This window comes from Schistocerca nitens, chromosome 2, assembly GCF_023898315.1.
Source record: "Schistocerca nitens isolate TAMUIC-IGC-003100 chromosome 2, iqSchNite1.1, whole genome shotgun sequence".
Lineage (NCBI taxonomy): Eukaryota > Metazoa > Arthropoda > Insecta > Orthoptera > Acrididae > Schistocerca > Schistocerca nitens.
In genome coordinates, this window is record NC_064615.1 from 72,858,012 (window position 1) to 72,879,831 (window position 21,820).

The 21,820-nt window shown below is 43.6% G+C and overlaps 1 protein-coding gene across 1 annotated transcript in view; it reads left to right on the forward strand.

Annotated features, from left to right (window-relative positions):
• The first annotated feature begins 2,763 nt into the window (after nt 1-2,763).
• The window catches only part of LOC126235731 (L-threonine 3-dehydrogenase, mitochondrial), a 218,133-nt gene continuing 199,076 nt past the window's right edge, over nt 2,764-21,820 (forward strand). Inside the window, exon 1 of the mRNA XM_049944507.1 lies at nt 2,764-2,921. The gene's annotated coding sequence lies outside the window, so the exon portion shown is untranslated. The remainder of the gene's footprint in view (nt 2,922-21,820) is intronic.

The window sequence follows — 21,820 nt, forward strand, 5'->3', positions numbered from 1 at the left end:
TTTTATTCATTCATGTAACAAAGTTAACTAATATTTAATATACTGTAGTTCGATGAGCAATCCCCCAGAGCAATCTAAGAACCTACAGTTACGGCCGGTGATTGCAGTTTCGTCTCGTCATAACATTCTCCGATTCCAGTACCCTTCCTGTTAGCTTCCTACGTATCGTCGAAGGTATATTGCAACTCACGCTTGACAAAACGTTTTTTCTTTTATTTTGCCACTTAACTAAATGTGAAAGGATAGTAGAAACTGTTGTGGCAACATTTATTTTATCCTTTTTGGGGTATGGATTATACCGGTTTATGATAATCGTTTAAGGGGATCCAAGCGATTACCAAACTTTCGGTTCTGAGTCTTTTGTATTCTGAAATGGTAGTGACTTTCCCCACTAAAACTACATTTATTCTGCAGTTAACTTAATGCTTGGTATTTGTAATTTACTTCCTAAAAGTATGCTGCGACAGATTTGTTGCGACTTCCTTTCTGGAAAAATTTATAACATTCAGTCTATTTAGTAATTCCACAGATGAAACACCAGCTCCGACATTCAGTGCAAAGAAGCATCGTAAGCACATTGTCCATATCCTCGTTCTCCTTCGGTGTACGACCATAAACACATTTATTTAATTACACAATATCAGACGTATTCCTCAAAATTGTCTTTATAATGTCCATGACAGCTTTTGATACACCGTGGATATGTGTACAAAAATGCTCTAATCCTTGGTATCTATTGTATTTGCAGAAACTTTCTGGACACTTTGGACACACACTGAGGCGCAAAACTTAAACATGAAAGTAATATTCGCGCGTTGTGTTACTGCCAAGTACATGTGTTGTTGTTGTGGTCTTCAGTCCTGAGACTGGTTTGATGCAACTCTCCGTGCTACTCTATCCTGTGCAAGCTTCTTCATCTCCCAGTACGTACTGCAGCCTACATCCTTCTGAATCTGCTTAGTGTATTCATCTCTTGGTCTCCCTCTACGATTTTTACCCTCCACGCTGCCCTCTAATACTAAATTGGCGATCCCTCGATGTCTCAGAACATGTCCTACCAACCGATCCCTTCTTCTAGTCAAGTTGTGCCACAAGCCTCTCTTCTCCCCAATTCTATTCAATACCTCCTCATTAGTTATGTGATCTACCCATCTAATCTTCAGCATTCTTCTGGAGCACCACATTTCGAAAGCTTCTATTCTCTTCTTGTCTAAACTATTTATCGTCCACGTTTCACTTCCATACATGGCTACACTCCATACAAATATTTTCAGAAACGACTTCCTGACATTTAAATCTAGACTCGATGTTAACAAATTTTTCTTCTTCAGAAACGCTTTCCTTGCCATTGCCAGTCTACGTTGTGTATCCTCTCTCCTTCGACCATCATCAGTTATTTTGCTCCCCAAATAGAAAAACTGCTTTACTACTTTAAGTGTCTCATTTCCTAATCTAATTCCCTCAGCACCACCCGACGTAATTCGACTACATTCCATTACCCTCGTTTTGCTTTTGTTGATGTCCATCTTATACCCTCCTTTCAAGACACTGTCCATTCCGGTCAACTGCTCTTCCAAGTCCTTTGCTGTCTCTGACAGAATTACAATGTCATCGGCGAACCTCAAAGTTTTTATTTCTTCTCCATGGATTTTAATACCTACTCCGAACTTTTTAAAATTTCGACTGTACATAGACAGGACTTCTACAGTATAATACAGAAGACAGCTCAAAGATACACATAATGAGACGAACATAAATGACGCTTTTATTTAAAGACAATAGATACACTGAAGTCTCCACGATTCATTATAGTGGACGACGCTGCATGCTTTGCAATGTGCTGCTTTGCCGGCCACCAGTTTGGTAAGGAATCCTTGTGGTAGGGCGTTCCATTCTTTCACCAGAGCGGTTGAAATTACTGGATATTCACTGATGAGTGTGAGTGCGCTGCAAGCTTCCAGTTTCATTTTACATTATAATAATATCGCTGCTACATGTGTGCAGGAATACATCTTACTTCTGTACGTATGTTGTACAAAATATGCCACAATTGCACAGTAGATGTATTCCTGTCCACGTGAATATTATAATGTAAAATGAAGCTGGAAGCTTACGATACCTGCTTGAAAATGACCAAAGGTCGAAACTGACGAATCGCATAGATAATTTAAAAAAATAATACAGCCTACCTGGACCATGTTTTCATTATTGAAGCTGTCTTGATCCTGCGTGGTGTAAATACGAGTTTTCTTCAGACTGCTTCTCTCTTTCATTAGTTGTAGTGTGGAGTGCGATATCCACGGAAGTTTTTCACTTCGTTCAGATTTCGGAAGTGACGAGGAAACGACCTCTTTCATTTGGTCGCACGACATAGGGTTGTGAAATCGGACGCTTCTTTTTGAAAGACGAACTGCATCACCTTGCGCAGTCACGGAGCTCGCGTCTCCTGTTACACGAGATTTCAGGAAAAGCTGTCAACATGTATGACACGCCTAGTCGCGAAAACTGACTTATTTTTACGAAATGGTAAGCAGCTGTATCCAACAACGGGTGGCGCGACCCACGCCCAAGGTTCTCCCGTAGTTCATGCTCGCGCAAACTCGTTCTGTTTGTTATCCGCACGCGCCAATACGGAGAAAAAGCAAAAAAAATCTCGGCGACCGCCGGAGCGAGCCTCAGCAGCGCAGTCGGTGATTGGCGGAGCGGCGGCGCGCCTCCGCGCTCCACAAGGTGAGCAGGTCTCGGCTGGTGGCTGGCGGCTATCCCACTGTCCCGAGAGCCGGAGGCCCCAGTCACCGCCTGCTTCCTCGAGCTTCAGCAGTCTGGACTAGAGGACGGTCAGCATCCGCATCCAGCGACTCGGAGCTGAACTTCCACGGAGGAATCGCCTCTGCTAATCAGCCATCCCCACAGAGATTGAGGTAGGTCGGGTATTTAAAAATGAAGCAGTCGTGTACGCTAGTGGCAGTTTCAGCACAGTTCTTCACCGAGCCGGGAAAGTATATGAAACCCTGTTCTCTCATCTGCCCGGCACTAATGACTGACATCAGCGAAACATTCAGGGGGTTCAGGTGGAACGCTACTACTTTCATCAAATTTGTGACTAGATTGAGGATGTCTTGGTAGGGAAGGGGCAACATGTTATACGAGGTGTGGCTAGAAAAAAACCGGACTAGTACTGGTGAAACAATAAAACGAATGCAATAAGGCTGAAAGTCGCGTGGCCTGTCACGTGACTCTCGCTCCGCCTACTGCTCGAGTTTCATCTGCCTCCTGCACTCAGTCTGCCCGTGGCGTCTGTTTTAAGTAGTTGACGTTTTGTCTGTGCGTCGGAAAATGTTGAGTGTACAGAAAGAACGGCGTGTTAACATCAAATTTTGTTTCAAACTAGGAAAATCTGCAAGTGAAACGTTTGTAATGTTACAACAAGTGTACGGCGATGATTGTTTATCGCGAACACGAGTGTTTGAGTGGTTTAAACGATTTAAAGATGGCCGCGAAGACACCCGTGATGACACTCGCACTGGCAGACCATTGTCAGCAAAAACTGATGCAAACATTGAAGAAATCGGTAAACTTGTTCGACAAGATCGCCGTTTAACAATCAGAGCAGTGTCTGAGTTAACAGGAGTTGACAAGGAAAGTGTCGAACAAGTTTACCGATTTTTTCAATGTTTGCATCAGTTTTTGCTGACAATGGTCTGCCAGTGCGAGTGTCATCACTGGTGTCTTCGCGGCCATCTTTAAATCGTTTAAACCACTCAAACACTTGTGTTCGCGATAAACAATCATCGCCGTACACTTGTTGTAATATTACAAACGTTTCACACTCAACATTTTCCGACGCATAGACAAAACGTCAACTACTTAAAACAGACACCACGGGCAGACTGAGTGTAGGAGGCAGATGAAACTCGAGCAGTAGGCGGAGCGAGAATCACGTGACAGGCCACGCGACTTTCAGCCTTATTGCATTCGTTTTATTGTTTCACCAGTACTAGTCCGGTTTTTTTTCTAGCCACACCTCGTAATGGATGGAGAGTCAGTGACAGATGTAGAAATAATTTCAGGTGTGCCCCACGCAAGTATTTTGGGATCTGTGTTGTTCATGTTGTATATTACTGGTCTTGTAAACAATATTAGTAGTAACCTAAGACTTCTTGCAAATCTAGATCTGCATCTACATGGTTACTCTGCAATTCACAATTAAGAGCCTGGCAGAGAGTTCACTGAACCACTTTCAAGCTATTTTTCTATCGTTCCACTCTTGAACAGCGCGCGGGAAAAACAAACACTTAAATATTTCTCCAATTTCTCTCATTTTACTACGATGACGATTTTTCCCTATGTAGGTGGTCGCCAACAGAATATTTTCACGCGCTGAGGAGAAAGTTCAAATGGTTAAAATGGCTCTGAGCACTATGGGACTTAACATCTGAGGTCATCATTCCCCTAGAACTTAGAAGTGCTTAAACCTAACTAACCTAAGGACATCACACACATCCATGCCCGAGGCAAGATTCGAACCTGCGACTGTAGCAGTGGAGCGGTTCCGGACTGAAGCGCCTAGAACCGCTCGGCCACCTCGGCCGGCTGAGGAGAAAGTGGGTGATTGAAATTTCACTAGAAGATCCTGCCGCAACGAAAAACGCCTTTGCTTTAATAATTGTTACCTCAATTCGCGTATCATATCCGTGGTACTCTCGACTGTTTCATGATAATACAAAACGAGCTGTCCCTTTGTGAACTTTTTTGATGTCCTCCATCCTTCCTATCTGATGCGGACTCCAAACCCACGGCAACACTCCAGAAAAGGGCGGACAAGCGTAGTGTAAGCAATCTCTTTGGCACACCTGTTGCATTTTCTAAGTGCTCTGCCAATAAATCGTAGTTTTTGGTTTGTTTTCCCCACAACATTATCTATGTACTCGTTCCAATTTAAGATATTCGTAATTGTAGTCCCTAAGTATTCAGTTGAATTTAGCCTTTAGATTTGTGAGATTAATCGTGTAACCGAAATTTGGCGGATTTCTTTTAGTACTCATGCGGATGACTTCGCACTTTTCATTATTTAGAGCAAATTGCCACTTTTCGCACCAAACAGGTATGTTGCCTAAATCATTTTGCTATTAGTTTTAATCATATAATGCCTTTGTAACACGGTAAATGACAGTATCTTCTGCAAACAATCTAAAAGGGCTTCTCAGATTGTCTCCTATGTCATTTATGTAGATCAGGAACAGCAGAGGGTTTATAACGCTTCGTTGGGGAACGCCAGATATTATTTCTCTTTTACGCGGTGACTTTCCGCCAGTTACTACGAACTGCGACCCTTTTGACAGGAAATAACGAATCCAGTCTCACAACTAGGAAGCTACCTCGTAAGCAAATCGCTTATGATGAACAGTGTCAAAAGCCTTCTCGAAACCTAAAGATGTTTAATTTGACGTCCCTTGTTGATAGAACTGATTAATTCGTGAGTATAAAGAGCTAGTTCTGTTTCACAAGAACGATACTTTCTGAAACCGTGTTGACTGTTTGTCAATTAATTGTTTTGTTCGAGATAACTCATAATGTTCGAACACAATGTACGTTCCGAAACCCTACTGCAATTCGACGTTAGCGATATGGATTTGTATTTCAGTGAATTATTCGTATTTTCTTTCTTGGGGATTAGTGTGGCTTGTGCAACTTCCCAGTCTTTAGGTACGGATCTTTCTGTGAGCGAGCGGTTGTTTATTACTTTTAACTACGGAGTTATCCCCTCAAGATACTCTGGAAGGAACCTGCCTGGTATACAATACGGATCGGAGGTCTTCCTTTTATTGGGTGATTTAAACTGCTTTACTACACCGAAGGTGTCTACTTGTAAGTTACTCACTATGGCAATTGTTCTTGATTCGAATCCTGGAGTATTTACTTCGTCTTCTTCGGTGAACGAATTTTGGGAAAATGTGTTCACTAACTCTGCCTTAGAGACACTGTCATCAGTAACACCATCATTGTTATCGTGGAGTGGAGGCACTGATGGCGTCTTCCCCTCGTGTACTCTACATACGTCCAGAATCTCGCTAGGTTTTCTGCTTGGTTTCAAGGCAGAGTTTCATTGTGGAAACTATTAAAAGCATTTTGCATAGATATTCGAGCTAAATTGGAGCTTATGTGAAACTTCACCAATCTTGGAAATTCTGCGTACTTTTAAATTTGGCATGCATTTTTCGTTGCTTCTGCATCAGTGTTCTGACCTGTTTTGTGTTCCATAGGGATCAGTAACAAATCTTATTAATTTCTTCGGTATATACACTATGTGATCAAAAGTATCCGGACACCTGACTGAAAATGACTTAAACGTTCGTGGCGCCCTCCATAGGTAATGCTGGAATTCAATACGGTGTTGGCTCATCCTTAGTCTTGATGACAACTTCCACTCTCGCAGGCATACGTACAATCTGGTGCTGGAAGGTTTTTTGGGGAATGGCAGCCCATTCTTCACGGAATGCTGCACTGAGGAGAGGTATCGATGTCGGTCGGTGAGGCCTGGCACAGAGTCGGCGTTCCAAAACATCCCAAAGGTGTTCTGTGGGTTTCAGGTCAGGACTCTGTGCAGGCCAATCCATTACAGAGATGTTATTGTCTTGTAACCACTCCGCCATAGGCCGTGCATTATGAACAGGTGTTCGATCGCGTTGAAAGGTGCAATCGCCATCGCCGAATTGCTCTTCAACAGTGGGAAGCAAGAAGGTGCTTAAAACATCAAAAAAAAATGGCTCTGAGCACTATGGGACTTAACATCTATGGTCATCAGTCCCCTAGAACTTAGAACTACTTAAACCTAACTAACCTAAGGACAGCACACAACACCCAGCCATCACGAGGCAGAGAAAATCCCTGACCCCGCCGGGAATCGAACCCGGGAACCCGGGCGTGGGAAGCGAGAACGCTACCGCACGACCACGAGATGCGGGCAAAAACATCAATGTAGGCCCTTGCTGTGATAGTGCGACGCAAAACAACAAGGGGTGCAAGCCCCCTCCACGTAAAACACGACCATACTATAACACAATCGCCTCCGAATTTTACTATTGGCACTACACACGCTGGCGGATGACGTTCACTGGACAATCGCCATACCCACACCCTGCCAGCGGATGGCCACATTGTGTACAGTGATTCGTCACTCCACACAACGTTTTCCCACTGTTCAATCGTCCAATGTTTACGCTCCTTACACCAAGCGAGGCGTCGTTTGGCATTTACCGGCATGATGTGTGGCTTATGAGCAGCCGCTCGACCATGAAATCCAAGTTTTCTCACCTCTCGCCTACCTGTCATAGTACTTGCAGTGGATCGTGATGCAGTTTGGAATTCCTGTGTGAGGGTCTGGATAGACGTCTGCCTATTAGACATTACGACCCTCTTCAAAAGTCGGCGGTCTCTGTCAATCAACAGACGAGGCCGGCCTGTACACTTTCGTGCTGTACATGTCCCTTCACGTTTCCACTCCCCCATCACATCGGAAACAGTGGACCTATGGATGTTTAGGAGTGTGGAAATCTCACGTACAGACGTATGGCACAAGTGACACCCAATCACCTGAACAAGTTCGAAGTCCGTGAGTTCCGCGGAGCGCCCCATTCTGTTCTCTCACGATGTCTAATGACTACTGAGGTTGCTGGTATGGAGTACCTGGCAGTAGGTGGCAGCACAATGCACATAGTATGAAAATCGTGTGTTTTTGGATGTGTCCGGATACTTTTGATCACATAGTGTATCTTTCAATTGCCGTCAGTGCACGCCTACGTAGTCAGATTGGAAGAAGTGGGCGCCGCCAATTAGCAAGGCGTCAGATGACGCAGTTTTCTACGAGTATAATAAGGAACTTTCTGAAAGAAGCTGCACAGATATCCAGTCAGACCTTGGGAAAATTTCAAAGTGCTGCACAAACTGCTAATTAGCTTATAATGTACAGAAACGTAAAACTGTGCACTTCAAAAAACGAAAAAATATATTTAGCCTATAAGATCAGTGAATCTCCACTGAAAACTGTGAACTCATAAAAATAGCTGAGTGCAACACTTTTAGGGATATGAAACGGAATGATGACATAGACTCACTCTTAATTAATTGCAAATGGCTGTAAGCACTAAGGGACTCAACATCTGAGGTCATCAGTCCCTTAGACTTAGAACTACTTAAACCTAACTAACCTAAGGACATCACACACATCCATGCCCGGGGCAGGATTCGAACCTGCGACCGTAGCAGCAGCGCGGTTCCGGACTGAAGCGCCTAGAACCGCTCGCTCACAGCGGCCGGCAGTCTGAGGTAACACAGGTGGCAATCAGTCTAGAAAGCGCAATGCTTACAAATAACTTGTGCGTCTCAACTTACACTACTGCTGTATTGTGTGAGACCCATACCAAACAGAACTAACAGGGGGTAGAGAACGTGTAGAAAGAAGGGCGACACGAATGGCCACAGGTTTTGTTTGTGCCACTTCAATTGACGGACGCTTGAAGATTGACGCCGACTAACTGGCGAGAGCATCCTCAAAAAGTTTCAAGAACGACCTTGAGGACAGAACTAGACTAATTACATCACGCACGCACATTCATTCCTCCCTCGCTCCATACGCGATTGCAGTGAGAAAAAGCTCTAATATTCGGTATCAAGCTACGGACCGTCTTGCACTTCAGAGTAGTTTGCAAAAATGGTTCAAATGGCTCTGAGCACTATGGGACTCAACTGCTGAGGTCATTAGTCCCCTAGAACTTAGAACTAGTTAAACCTAACTAACCTAAGGACATCACAAACATCCATGCCCGAGGCAGGATTCGAACCTGCGACCGTAGCGGTCTTGCGGTTCCAGACTGCAGCGCCTTTAACCGCACGGCCACTTCGGCCGGCCAGTAGTTTGCAGAGTATGTGCGTAAATAATAATAATAATAATTCCATGTGGCTCGGTGGCCTCTGTCAAGTCTTGTCTACAAGAAAGCAGCAACGCCAGGAGACAGTATAGATTTCAGAACGACCTGAAGATGACTGATGAATGGTACACGCTCTGGCAGTTGACCCTGAGGGCAAATAAATGTAAAATACAGCGTGTCCCATTCAAACTTCCCTGATTTCAAAGGCCCAGAAAAAAAGAATTTATTTATTTATCTTCAGTACACCTCTATATGTGAATCATTTGTAGCACGAAGAATATCGACTCTGTATTCAATTTTTTGCCAAGTTCTTTGTAACATTTCCTCTGTTAATTTTGCAATCGCACTAGTGATACGATGTCGCAACGTGGTAATATCATCCACTTTGGTCACATACACGCTGTCCTTCACGAGTCCCCACATGAAGAAATCAAGCAGCGTAATGTCGGGCGGACGTGGTGACCAGGCAATGGGTCACCCGCGTCCGAACTAACGACTGGGAAATTTCCTATCCAGGAATTTGCGAACAGCCGTTGACCAATCCGGCGGAACTCCATCTTGTTGAAAAATGGTGTTGGGTTGGAAGTCTTGTATCAAGGGGTACACAAACTGCTCCAGCATGTCCAGATACACTGACTCATCCACTGTTTGTTCCGCAAAGAAGAACGGTCCAAAAATCCTGTCGTGCACTAGCCCGCGCCATAAGTTTAGTTTACAGCTATCACGAACATGCTCAATGAGAATGTGCGAATTTTGCGAACCCCAAATCCGAACATTATGCCTATTAACCCTTCCTGATAGATGAAAGGTTGCCTCATCTGAGAATAAACATCTTTCCAGGAAGCTGGCATCCATATCAATACGCTGCAGCATATTCGCAGCAAATTGTTGTAGGTGTGGTTTGTCGTTTGGCGTCATATGTTGCAGAATTTGCACTTTGTAAGCACACATACGAAGACTCTGGTGTGCTACACGATGCACTGTTGATAGAGAGGTACATCAAGTTGCATAGATGCTTGACGAATTGACTTACGTGGGCTTCTGAGAAACGTCTGTCTGATGTCCTCCACGGTCTCTTCTGAAAGTCCGTAACGTGCATCGCCAGAATGTTTCAGAACACTTCCTGTTGCCCGAAACTTCCTATACCATACCTTAATTGTTTTCAAATCAGGTAGATCATATTTGTACACACGACGATAATTTTTTTGCACAGTAATCGGCGATTTTGTTTCTGCAAACCACACAACTACTTGCTCGTGCTGCTGTGGAGTCGCCATTTTCGCTTCATGTGACCATGCTGCACTCTGGCGACGATACTTGGCACTTCTGATGCGGGAATTTAAATTATTTGAGATGCTCTACAATGTGGTGCATTTTTCAGTGTCGTATCTACTGTCGTTTTTCTCTCCTGGGTCCTTGAAATCAGGGAGGTTTGAGTGGGACACCCTGTAGTGCTCATACATAGGAAAAAAACTACTACAGTAGAACTACATTGTTGATCACAAATTGCTATAAACAGTACCTACCGTAAAACATCTAGGAGTAACTACCCAGACCGACCGTAAGTCAAATGACTACATAAAACAAATAGCAGGAAAAGTATATGCCAGACTGAAATTCACACGAAGAATCTTGAGGAAATGTAACTTATCCACGAAGGAAATGGCTTACAAGGCGCTTGTTCGACTATTCTTGAGTATTGTTCATCTACCTGGGGCCGTTACCAGGTAGGACTGATAAAAGATACAGAGCAGATCCAATGAAGAGCGGCGCGTGTCGTCGCGAAGTAGTTTAGTCGGCGAGACAGCGATACAGAGCTGCTCAACGAACTCCAGTGATAAACATTACAAGAGAAGCGTTGTGCATCACGGAGAGTTTTACAACTGAAATTTCGAGTAAGCATTTCCAGGGAAGAATCGGACAACTTATTACTTCCCCCCACATACATCTCACGAAGTGACCACGGCGAGAAAATGAGAGAAATTAGAGCTAATGCAGAGGTTTACCCGACAATCATTCTTACCAAGGGGCATTCGGGAGTGGATCATTACCACGAGGCATATGGGAGTGGATCAGGAAAGGGGGGGGGGGGGATCAGCTACTGGTGTCTGAAGTATCCTCCGCCACATAGCGTTGGGTGGCTTGCGGAGTACGATGTAGATGATCTATATCATGTGTTTCAGTTACCCGACTGGGAACAGTGGACCTACAGTTCAACGTGGGATCTGATCCTCTTGTCGTTTCTGGGGAACCTTCACTCTATTTGTAGGTGAATGCTAAAAGGCTGAGTGAAAATCCCATGGTCCAACTGGGATTCGATCCCGTGACCTCTGGGTGTCCACGCTCTGGATTTAATGCTGGGCCACCAGATCCGACTGTACATAGATGTAAATGTGTAGCTGTAGATGAGAGAAAAGAAACTCTTAAATTTTTCACATAGAAAGAGTTTTCCTAAAGAAACAGTTATCCATGTGTTGAATTTATATCGCGCACAATGACTTTTGTTGGAACATTCGACATTACTGCAAACTGAAGTAGAATTAGAGAATTTTTTTGTTGAAATGTTGATTTGTCTGCTGTCTTTCATGCTTTACTAAACACGTCGCCCAGTGCTGATATTTGTAGTGACTTACATACATCCTAAACTGCGTGCAGGTCATCGCTAAATTCCCATTATTGAAAGAGAATCGGTATCAACACGTACAGTAGGAGGATTACGATGTATGCTGTAGGGAACGGGAAAACAGTCGTCCCCTCACTCCATTCACCCTTACGGCGGCCTGTGGTCTGTTTTATTGGTAGAGAGAGAAAGCATTGCCTAACCAGTACACTTAATGGACAGCTTTGTTGTGTTCCATTGTTCGCCGTTTATGGTCTCCCCGTGTTTTTATTTATTTTCCCGAACACTGCTAGTGAGAAAGTGGAACATTCTAGTGAAACATTCATGCAGACATCAGATCCAAACTGTAAGCAAGAAATACACGAATAAACCCAACCACTAACCGTATGTTAACTTAATAGAAAGTAAAGTGTATCGTAACGAAAACGCCATTTCAGAATTTGCATAAACAGTTACAGAATCAGTAAATTTTTTGAAACAGCAGCTAATGATACCATGTATACACATACAAACACACACACACACACACACACACACACACACACACACACACATATACACACACATGGAGATATTATTTCAGAGGTATCAATGCACTGAAGAGGTGAGACGATTTAATATATTTACGTCACTCGAACCCCTCCATTCATTCACAGCCATAGCGTTTGCATAATTGCATGCACGAATTCTATTTTTCCTAGTGCATGTCATAATGCACACCCGACCTTCTGTAACATACCTGTCGCGCGTACTCCTATCAGGTGTAGGCAATACATATAGTAGAATAATTTTCGTCCACGACCGAGCGAGCTGGTCTAATTGTAAAGACACTGAACTCAAATTCAAGAGGGAACTGTATTCAAATCCCAGTCTCGACATCTAGAATATCTGATGTTGCGCTTCATCTATAGCGATTTCGTCCTCAATGAGGAGTTAAACCCCAATTTTCCTTCCTGATCGACTCCAGTTTAACGAGCTTCTTTTAATGACAGGTTCCATTTTAATCCATTTGTTTTCACCAACTCTACAATTTTAGTGGTTATTTCTTTTACCACATATTCCGCTTTTAAGAGCGGCCAAGTCAGTCACTTTTTATTGTTTTAGTCTGCAGTCGCACTTTATTTTGTCAAATGACTGCTGGTTTCGTTATCACCATAATGATGTACCTCCCGGGAAATCAATTGTATTGGCAACGCGCCAGGAGATGTACCTGCTTCGTACTGAAACCGGCAGCTGTTTGAAAAAATACAGGTGCTGCCATACGCTAAAGAAAAACTAAGCTCAACCCACAGACATTACTGGATGAGAATATGGAGAGGCATGTAGTCAGAATACCGCTCTCCCGGCCGTATGTCATACACTAAAGCAAATACAAATATTTCTTTCCTGCTGTAGTTTACTGCAAATGCTACCAAGTGCTGTGAGCACGCAGAAAAATGAAAAGTAAATGATGGACAAATCAAAAAATTTGGGAAAAAGATTCTGATTCGTTAACATTCATTCTAGAAAAAGCCACAAGCAGTAAGACATTGTGCCGGCCGGAGTGGCCGAGCGGTTCTAGGCGCTACAGTCTGGAACCGCGCGACCGCTACGGTCGCAGGTTCGAATCCTGCCTCGGGCATGGATGTGTGTGGTGTCCTTAGGTTAGGTAACTTTAAGTAGTTCTAAGTTCTAGGGGACTGATGACCTTAGAAGTTAGGTCCCAATTGAACCAAGTAAGACATTGTTGACTAGTGGGGCCATCTGTAAAACTGAAAAAAAAGGCCTTTCCAACTTTAAAACTGTACGAAGAATCGCGAATCGAACTCTGTCCCTTGCCTCCTGAAACCAATAATCCCATCGATTAAGTTAGCCACGCACAGCGAACTCACGGTTACAGGCCTATTCGAGCGCACTGAAACATTCTTCGCGAACTACACTACTGGCCATTAAAATTGCTACACCACGAAGATAACGTGCTACAGACGCGAAATTTAACCCACAGGAAGAAGATGCTGTGATATGCAAATGATTAGCTTTTCAGAGCATTCACACAAAGTTCGCGCCGGTGGCGTCACCTACAACGTGCTGACATGAGGAAAGTTTCCAACCGATTTCTCATACACAAACAGCAGTTGACCGGCGTTGCCTGGTGAAACGTTGTTGTGATGCCTCGTGTAAGGAGGAGAAATGCGTACCATCACATTTCCGACTCTGATAAAGGTCGGATTGTAGCCTATAGCGATTGCGGTTATCGTATCGCGACATTGCTGCTCGCGTTGGTCGAGATCCAATGACTGTTAGCAGAATATGGAATCGGTGGGTTCAGGAGGGTAATACGGAACCCCGTGCTGTATCCCAACGGCCTCGTATCACTAGCATTCGAGATGACAGGCATCTTATCCTCATGGCTGTAACGGATCGTGCAGTCACGTCTCGATCCCTGAGTCAACAGATGGGGACGTTAGCAAGACAACAACCATCTGCACGACCAGTTCGACGACGTTTGCAGCAGCATGGACTATCAACTCGGAGGTCATGGCTGCGGTTACCCTTGGCGCTACATCACAGACAGGAGCGCCTGTGATGGTGTACTCAATGACGAACCTGTGTTCACGAAGGCAAAACGTCATTTTTTCGGATGAATCCAGGTTCTGTTTACAGCATCATGATGGTCGCATCCGTGTTTGGCGACATCGCGGTGAACGCACATTGGAAGCGTGTATTCGTCATCGCCATACTGGCGTATCACCCGGCGTGATGGTATGGGGTGCCATTGCGTCGCAGGTATTCATTAGCTCTTGCATAATACCTACAGAGACCGGGCAGTGAACAAAAGTACGGTGAATCGTTGGGCGAGCCGTCTGTCATCAACTCAACAAGGTCGCGCAAACATGTCCATCTACCACGTGCTGGCCGGCAGCTTTGGAACGTGCGGGTACTTTCATCCGAGATGATCGACGCATCACAATCAGACACCTCGCTACCTAACTGGACGTCACTGTTCGTAGTAATGGCGTTCTCGTCCACCAAGTGGGGTACTCAAAAGTGTGAACCTGCTGCCAGCTAACGGAAGACTACAAACAGCAACGAAGGACCATCTGTGCAGAATTGCTTGCCTGTTACGAGGCTGAATGTGACAATTTCTTGTTGAGCATCGTCACAGGCCGTGAAACATGAGCTTAATTCCATTGGACTGTTCTTTCTCATCCACCCTAGAGCCCGTGTCTCGTACCTTCCGACTTCAATCTGCTTAGGCCAATGAAGGATGCGCTCCTTGGGAAACATTACAATGATGTTGGGGAGGGTATTGATGCAGCAAGACGTTGGTTCCGAAGGCGACGAGTAGAGTACACATACAGGCCCTCTCAGTAAGGTGGAGCAAGGCCGTCGCATCGAATGCAGATTACGCTGAAAAATATGGTTTTGTAGTCAAAAGAACCAACTGGTTTAAAGAAACTGAGAAAGACGTAGTAGAATTAAAGCTTTCAGAAAATTCACTTATCGATGGAACAGCTAAAGTAATTACTAAAGATGTAAACATAAGGTTCCAGGACAAATCTACACAAAAGTCCAAGCCCTGCATCCCGGAAGAAGAGAGGAAAAGAAGATCATAAAGAATGGAGAAATACTGGTCCCTAAGAAAAAAACAACGCACAAAGAAATGATTGATGCAGCGTAAAGCTAAAGAGGGTGAAACGAAAGAAGAAGAAGAAGAAGGGGGAATATTATGGTGTACTGGAACCCTGAATAAAACAAACCTGCTTTCAGAAAAAAATATGTTGCATTACTTATTGAACGTCCGTCGTAATACATTTTTTTTCTTAAGGTTCTTAACATGGCTGTCAATCACCGACTGTTGTATAATACAAAATTTTGAAAAACACAGCCCTCAGTCGCGAACACAATTAATTTGTAACCTAGGTTTCGGTGTCACAAGGGACGTTATGCTGTAACATTTAGTTTTCATTTTGTCCGAAGAAGGTGTCCCTTGTGACACCGAAACCTAAGTTACAAATTAATTGTGTTCGCGACTGAGGGCTGTGTTTTGCAAAATTTTGTTTTACATTTTTTTTCTATTTTTGTCTATCATTTACATTTTTATGCTACAAGCTGATCAATGTGACACGCTACACATACGTTACATCACTTCTAATGTGTCACAAATACGTGACAGCAGTTATGTAAAATACTATAATTCTGTTCTTTCGACTTGTCATATGTCGGAGCGCCGGTGATTTTGATCGTACTTTTCTTCAGATGACTTCTTTATCATAACCAAGCGGAAAAATTACCATCACACATGGTTTTATTTGTATGCGTTTCATGGAAGCTGATAGTAGCACTAACTCACTGACCGGTCTACATAGTAGTTGAATTACTGGACTAATATTCGGTGGCCAACCATCGTGGTTCTGGTTATCGTAGCCCAGTGTTGGGATAGTCCCTACTACGATCCCACTGCCAAATCTTTCCTACATCCTTGTTTTGCTGATACAGAAGTCTGTTTTGATGACATCTGTATCAGAGAGAAGTAAAATCCAAACAGTATTAAAGGATGACTTAGACTTTATTTTCTTGCGTACACAACAACTATGCTCAGACAAAAAAGGATCTTTCTTCCTGTCTGTAGTCTTTCTGTTTTCTCTTTCGTTACAACCCGCATCTTACTTCCTTCCAGTGTAGCCGGAATATTAATGGTTTCACTAAAATTAGATAATGGCCTCTCACCTTATTTTCTTTTTTTTACTTTCGTCTAATGTGTGACATTATTGTAACAGAATCTTCCTATTGTATTCGCAGATCTCTTTTCTTTAGGAATGATAGTGTTTACATAAATTGTTACGTTCTATTATTACTGTTATTATTGGCATTACTAACCTCGCAGTTTGATTCCTTAAACCCCTAATAACCAACCAATTAATCAATTATTATTATTATTATTTCTTTACTTTCTCAGACGTTAAGTCTGGTTAAAAATGGAAAGTGACGCGGACCTTGATCAAGCGTCACTTCCTTTTAACTGTACGGTGTATGTTATATTGCATTTAGGAACTTTCGGGTAATTGAACATGTATCAATAATTACAGATTTCTGTAGTTGTATATATAAGTTTGGATGTAGCTGTATTGCATTGATGTACTGGTGGATATTGTGTGGTATGACTCCTGTAGTTGATAGTATAATTGGTATAATGTCAACTTTATCCTGATGCCACATGTCCTTGACTTCCTCAGCCAGTTGGATGTATTTTTCAATTTTTTCTCCTGTTTTCTTTTGTATATTTGTTGTATTGGGTATGGATATTTCGATTAGTTGTGTTAATTTCTTCTTTTTATTGGTGAGTATGATGTCAGGTTTGTTATGTGGTGTTGTTTTATCTGTTATAATGGTTCTGTTCCAGTATAATTTGTATTCATCATTCTCCAGTACATTTTGTGGTGCATACTTGTAAGTGGGAACGTGTTGTTTTATAAGTTTATGTTGTAAGGCAAGCTGTTGATGTATTATTTTTGCTACATTGTCATGTCTTCTGGGGTATTCTGTATTTGCTAGTATTGTACATCCGCTTGTGATGTGATCTACTGTTTCTATTTGTTTATTTAATTGCTCTATCGCTTCTTGTTGTAAGATTTTACCTAACCTTTTTCGTTTTTTTTCTGACATTTCATTTCTTATAAATTGTGTTAGCTGTCCGATGTCCTTTCTCAGTTTTTCTATTCTGATCTGTAGCCTGTGTTGCCATGCTGGTTTTGTGGGTTTCTTCTGTGTGTTGGTTGGTTCTGATCTCTGCCTAGTGTGTATATTTAGTGTAGTGAGTGCTCCTATATAAACCAGTAGTTGTGACTCTTCCATAGTTGTGTTTTCATTTATTCTGTTGTGTATGATTGTGTTGATAGTTTTTATTGTTTTTTCGACTTGTGGGTTATTTGGCGGTCTTTGCAAGAATGGTCTAATGTCTGTATTTGTGTCTTTGTATTCTATATATGTTAGCTGAAATTTTTCTTCTACACTCCTGGAAATTGAAATAAGAACACCGTGAATTCATTGTCCCAGGAAGGGGAAACTTTATTGACACATTCCTGGGGTCAGATACATCACATGATCACACTGACAGAACCACAGGCACATAGACTCAGGCAACAGAGCATGCACAATGTCGGCACTAGTACAGTGTATATCCACCTTTCGCAGCAATGCAGGCTGCTATTCTCCCATGGAGACGATCGTAGAGATGCTGGATGTAGTCCTGTGGAACGGCTTGCCATGCCATTTCCACCTGGCGCCTCAGTTGGACCAGCGTTCGTGCTGGACGTGCAGACCGCGTGAGACGACGCTTCATCCAGTCCCAAACATGCTCAATGGGGGACAGATCCGGAGATCTTGCTGGCCAGGGTAGTTGACTTACACCTTCTAGAGCACGTTGGGTGGCACGCGATACATGCGGACGTGCATTGTCCTGTTGGAACAGCAAGTTCCCTTGCCGGTCTAGGAATGGTAGAACGATGGGTTCGATGACGGTTTGGATGTACCGTGCACTATTCAGTGTCCCCTCGACGATCACCAGTGGTGTACGGCCAGTGTAGGAGATCGCTCCCCACACCATGATGCCGGGTGTTGGCCCTGTGTGCCTCGGTCGTATGCAGTCCTGATTGTGGCGCTCACCTGCATGGCGCCAAACACGCATACGACCATCATTGGCACCAAGGCAGAAGCGACTCTCATCGCTGAAGACGACACGTCTCCATTCGTCCCTCCATTCACGCCTGTCGCGACACCACTGGAGGCGGGCTGCACGATGTTGGGGCGTGAGCGGAAGACGGCCTAACGGTGTGCGGGACCGTAGCCCAGCTTCATGGAGACGGTTGCGAATGGTCCTCGCCGATACCCCAGGAGCAACAGTGTCCCTAATTTGCTGGGAAGTGGCGGTGCGGTCCCCTACGGCACTGCGTAGGATCCTACGGTCTTGGCGTGCGTCGCTGCGGTCCGGTCCCAGGTCGACGGGCACGTGCACCTTCCGCCGACCACTGGCGACAACATCGATGTACTGTGGAGACCTCACGCCCCACGTGTTGAGCAATTCGGCGGTACGTCCACCCGGCCTCCCGCATGCCCACTATACGCCCTCGCTCAAAGTCCGTCAACTGCACATACGGTTCACGTCCACGCTGTCGCGGCATGCTACCAGTGTTAAAGACTGCGATGGAGCTCCGTATGCCACGGCAAACTGGCTGACACTGACGGCGGCGGTGCACAAATGCCGCGCAGCTAGCGCCATTCGACGGCCAACACCGCGGTTCCTGGTGTGTCCGCTGTGCCGTGCGTGTGATCATTGCTTGTACAGCCCTCTCGCAGTGTCCGGAGCAAGTATGGTGGGTCTGACACACCGGTGTCAATGTGTTCTTTTTTCCATTTCCAGGAGTGTATATCTAACACGTGTGTCACTTCGTGTTCTATTTGTGCTTGTTCTGGTGGCTGTCTTAAGATTTCGTTTTCCTCTGATTGTTTAATTGGTGCGTGTTGTTCTTTGTTTGTTTGCTCTGGGATGTTTGAGTCCATTACTGTATTTTCTTCTTCTTCTGATTGCACATTATTTTGTTCCAGTATTTGTTGTACTTGCTGTTTGATGTTTGATGTTTTCTAATTTTGACTGGGGTATCCTGTTATTTTTGATTATTACACGGATCTGATCAGCTAGTCGTTGTTCTGTTAAAAATTTTAATTCTGGGTATCTGGTAATAAATGTTGTGTATACTTGTGATCTGTATCCAGTTGTGTTGGTTCCTAGGTTTGTTGCTTGGTAATAACAGAACATGAGGTGTCGATTAACTTCATCTGACCATCTCATCCTCTGTCTTTGTTTTCCTTCTAGGGTGGTTGCAGGAAGCATATCCTGCAAAACACCTCTATTTGGATTTAAATCATTTTCCAGTTGGCTAGCGGTGTCGTTACCATTGTGGGCGGGCATAGGGTTCAAGCGTCGTCCCCGACCATGACGGCGCTTGTCCGAGGCGTCTTTAGTTCTGTCCTGAACCAACTCATCACACTAAAAGGGGGGTTAGCCCTATTAGTGGTTTGTTCTTTTCGTCGACTTTTACGACTGGCAGAACATACCGGAGGCCTATTCTTTTCCCGGGCCTCCACGGAGATTATTATTATTATTATTATTATTATTATTATTATTATTAATGTTATCTTTGTTGTTTTGAGACTGAAGTTTCATAATTTAATGTTTTATTATTACGCTTGTTCCACGTAAAAACGTACCTAGTTCGTTAAAAAAAATAATAATAACACTAGCCTGAAAGGTTATTTTCTACACTTAATAGATTGAGGTGCACTAAATGCTATCACTTTTGTATTGTTTTACGATAGGATTGCAAAATAAACACACTAAAATGTTAGAGATACTGGAGCACCGTTTCCCGGCTAGGGGTTCTTGAAGGATTTGGCACTGGACTTAGCTCAGATCAACATTCGCATTTGTTTTGACAGCCTCGTGGTCTGGACAACTAGCTTACATGAGTTGCGTTTTTTTTTCTGTTTAAGAGAATGATTTGGCCCAGTTACATACATAATTCCGATTACCTTAAAATTTGCTCGCCGGCCGCGGTGGCCGAGCGGTTCTGGGCGCTCCAGTCCGGCACCGCGCTGCTGCTACGGTTGCAGGTTCGAATCCTGCCTCGGGCATGGATGTGTGTGATGTCATTAGGTTTGTTAGGTTTAAGTAGTTCTAAATCTCGGGGACTGATGACCTCAGATGTTGAGTCCCATAGTGCTCAGAGCCATTTGAACCATTTGAACCAAACTTTGCTCGAATGACTTGGGCCAACTACATGTACAATACTGGTCATCTCAAAATTTGATCGCATTTAAATTGACGCTTTTGGAAAGACCTAGTTTTGATCTTCCGGAAAACATCTTCACTAGAATCAAAATACCTTCACGAATAAAAGCACAAATCGAGTATTATGCGTTTAATCAATGATTTGCTCTAATTCTTGTGATCTTGTGAGGGTGGGTGCCCGAAGGTGGAACAACGCTTATGTGAAACATGCGTTTTAAGGTGATTAATACAAAACGAGGGCGCCCTGAAAATAAATGCCTCCGAATTATTTATGTGAAAACTCTTAAAGCTTTTTAAAATAAAACAAACATTATTAACATTCTACACTTTTATTTTTCATGTCTACATGTTTGCGCCGGCCGGGGTGGCCGAGCGATTCTAGACGCTACAGTCTGGAACCGCGCGCCCTCTGCGGTCGCAGGTTCGAATCCTGCCTCGGGCATGGATGTGTGTGATATCCTTAGGTTTGTTAGGTTTAAGTAGTTCTAAATCTAGGGGACTGTTGACCTCAGATGGTGAGTCCCATAGTGCTCAGAGCCATTTGAACCATTTGAACCAAACTTTGCTCGAATGATTTGGTCCAACTACATGTACAATACTGGTCATCTCAAAATTTGATCACATTTAAATTGACGCTTTTGGAAAGACCTAGTTTTGATCTTCCGGAAAACATCTTCACTAGAATCAAAATACCTTCACGAATAAAAGCACAAATGGAGTATTATGCGTTTAATCAATGAGTTGCCCTAATTCTTGTGATCTTGTGAAGGTGGGTGCCCGAAGGTGGAATAACGCTTATGTGAAACATGCGTTTTAAGGTTATTAATACAAAACGAGGACGTGCTGAAAGTAAATGCCTCAGAATTATTTATGTGAAAACTCTTAAAGCTTTTTAAAATAAAACAAACATTATTAACATTCTACACCTTTATTCTTCATTTCTACATGTTTGCGCCGGCCGGGGTGGCCGAGTGGTTCTAGGCGCTACACTCTGGAACCGCACGACCGCTACTGTCGCAGGTTCGAATCCTGCCTTGGGCATGGATGTGTGTGATGTCCTTAGGTTAGTTAGGTTTAAGTAGTTCTAATTTCTAGGGGACTGATGACCTCAGAAGTTAAGTCCCATAGTGCTCAGAGCCATCTGAACCATTTGAACCAAACTTTGCTCGAATGATTTGGGCCAACTACATGTACAATACTGGTCATCTCAAAATTTGATCGCATTTAAATTGGCGCTTTTGGAAAGACCTAGTTTTGATCTTCCGGAAAACATCTTCACTAGAATCAAAATACCTTCACGAATAAAAGCACAAATGGAGTATTATGCGTTTAATCAATGAGTTGCTCTAATTCTTGTGATCTTGTGAGGGTGGGTGCCCGAAGATGGAACAACGCTTATGTGAAACATGCGTTTTAAGGTCATTAATACAAAACGAGGGCGCACTG